A 2,951-nucleotide genomic window follows, 5' to 3' on the forward strand; every position below is an offset into this window, starting at 1 on the left:
GCATGGCTCCCCAGGGGCGGTGGGATGCCCTCAAGGAAGCCCACCCTCATTTTGGGATGGGCTCAGGAGGGTGCTGGTGGCTCAGAGGGGTTGCACACAGCTTGCTAGAAAATGCAGAAGTGCGTTAATCTGGTTGCCAGCTGTGCCGGTGCCTTATCTGCCTTTGCATACCGACAACCGATTGAGAACGGGTTTGCTTGCTCTGGAAGCAAGCCAGCACAGAAATTTGGTGTGTGCTCATCGAGACGTGGTTTGTTTGATTTATTTTTTTTTATTTTTTTATTTTTTTTCCTCCAGAGGGACAACTTGAATTTCGCTGTCCTTCTCCTTTATTTTTCTGGTTTGCAGCACCAGGCTCCCACGCTGTCTCATCCGTTATGTCTAGTCCAGCTTTTCCTTCCCCACGTGGTATCCGGAGGGGAGAGGTCTGCAGGGGCTGAGCCCTGCCTTGGTGCCCTCACAGGAGGCAGCAGATTTGCAAATGGTATGTGATTAATTGCCACGTTTGCTGACAGATCTCTCCAGGGTTTGCGGAGATGTACTTCTTGCACAGCAGAAGAATTTTTCTGCTTTAGATGTTGATGTCAGCAAACTTCAGCTGCTGGAGCCTGAGCTGTTTCTGTAGAATATGGGAATTAAAATGAACCATCTCCCTTTCCTCTGAGGGCTCCTTTAATGTCACAAGCACCTTCCCTGATGAGCTCTGTTGTCCTTTAATGTCAGGAGCACCTTCCCTGACGAGCTCTGTTGTTTTTGTAAGAGCTTGGGAGTGGGAAGGCTTGAGCAGTCATCCTCCTGCCGGGTCTTGGAAAGCATGGTGACCCCCATGAAAGGTGTGCTAAAGGGTGCCTGGTTTTGGGTGGCTTTGGGAGGGCACGAGGAGGCTGCATAAATGGCCCAGGCATAGCCTGGCTCCTCTCAGTTCCTCTCTGCCTCCTCCCCTCCCCTTCCTCCGTGGTCTCTGACCTTGTCCTGGCAGTGGCATGTTCTCCTTTTCCTGCAGAAGGACGGAAAGCAGCTTTATGCTCAACTCGATAATATTTTTAGATGTAGAGAAGATGGCCTGGTGACTGCAACAGCCTGCTCTGTGTATGAAATGTTTGGAAAGCCCTTTCCACAACAGGGTGTTCCTTGTCTCCGTGGCTCCGAAGCTTTGCTGCTGCTTCCGGATAGATGGCAATGGCATGGGCAGGCACCTCCGCCCCTCCTTCCCGCTGCTGCTGGGCTCCCTCGCTCCGGACCCGAAATGAAATGCATTTCATTCCTTGTCAGCAGAGCCAGTGGGGGCCACGGGCCTCCGCAGAAACATTGCTGAACGGCTCAGGAATGCAGAGCTGGAGCTGCTCCATGTGCTGGTGGAGGCGGCACGCTCCTCTGTCCCTGCCTCCCACCCTGCACCACCAGCATGGCTCTGCAGGAGCAGCACCCTCTGACTCGCTCTTGGCCAAAATTGGATTCAGGAGCTTTTTATCCATCGCACGTCTTGCCCTTAGACCACTCAGGTCTGTGGTTGGGAGCAGCCTACACAGCTGTACCCCCTTCCATGAAGGACCAGAGCTGGCACCGGGGATGCACAGGCTGTGGTGTGAGGGAGGCTGCCAGCAAGTCTTACCCAAGAACCTTCCCAGGCCAGGCTGAGGGTGCATGTCTCCAGGAACCTTTCCCTGACAGCCATAATAGGAGGCATGTTAGGAGAAAATAAATCTAAAAGAGAGCAAGTAGATGTGGTGCATCCCACTGGTGCTCTGTCATCCTCCCAGCAGCTGAGAGGTTTAAGGACAAGGCAGCCTGGGTCGATGCAGAGCAGGGGATGAGCAGGCTCTCAGGGAGAGGAAAAGGCATGTCACTGCTGGAGAGCGTCGGGTTGGGGCCAGCCAGGGACTGGGAATGCTGAGAAGGGCAAGGAGCAAAGGGGCAGAGCAAAGGGCCCGGCGCAGGGACCCCGAGGTGTGCGGCAACTTGGGAAAGCTGCTGCACAGGGAGTAAACCCGAAGGAAAGGGCTCTTACAAGCCCTAGAAGCTGCATCAGGCAAGCGAGGCCAGGGGGGAAGGGTGGGTGTCTTATTTACAACCTCCTTTTGCTTCTGTTATTTCTTTCTGATTTTACTCTGCTATAAGAATATCACAGTTGTAATTAGATGATACTAAACGTGGTGTTTTGGAGACCTGTCGAGGGGTGCTTGCTTTGAAGCTGATCTGCACAGTCCTTCAAGCTTGAAGCTGATCCTTCAAGCTGGACCCGGCTCGGTGCATGTTTTGGGTGGCAGAGTGTGGCTCTCCTGTGCCCTTGCAGTGAGACCTGCAGCAGCTGGTCCCTTGTCCTCCTGCACATCATCCTGTGCACAGGTTCCCCAGCGTGGGGTTTCTACAGTAGCTGCTGATACAGACCCCTGTCTGTGAGCCCTTGCTCGTTGTGCGTCGTGCTTTCTCCGGTTAATTGTTTTTAACGGGCAAGTCGATGCCTGGTGTTCTTATCTCACCACTCCGTGTGGCTCTGGGTTTTTCCGTCCCTCTGGGTCTCTCTGTGCTCAAGCTGCTGGTTCAGCACCGTCCGCTGGTGGCATGGGGGGGCCCTGATAGCTGGTGCAGGACCCTGCCAGCTCTGGGTCAAAGCTTGGTTTTCCTCTTGTGGCTTCTGTGTCACAGCAGTTTTAATTATAACCTCTTCCGTCGTGCTCTCCCAGCTTATCTCGTGTGCTCGCTTCCTCCTTGCTGGCAGCATCTCTGCGGGTACCAGCTGCTGTCACTCCTGCAGGCGAGTAGAATCGGCTTTGGGACCTTGGGACAAGTAAACAAGGGTCCTAACACTGACCAGAGACCCCAGGGTCAACACGGGGCTGGAAAGTGGGACCCCCGTCAGGCTCGCCAGCGCAGGGTGCAGCCCTTGCTTGCCAGCAGAAGCTGGGTTCCTGCTTTCGGGGAGCAGAGGTGCTGCCAGAGGGGAGGAGGAG

Source organism: Antrostomus carolinensis, unplaced genomic scaffold (genome assembly GCF_000700745.2).
Source record: "Antrostomus carolinensis isolate BGI_N321 unplaced genomic scaffold, ASM70074v2 scaffold4629, whole genome shotgun sequence".
NCBI classification, from domain to species: Eukaryota; Metazoa; Chordata; class Aves; order Caprimulgiformes; family Caprimulgidae; genus Antrostomus; species Antrostomus carolinensis.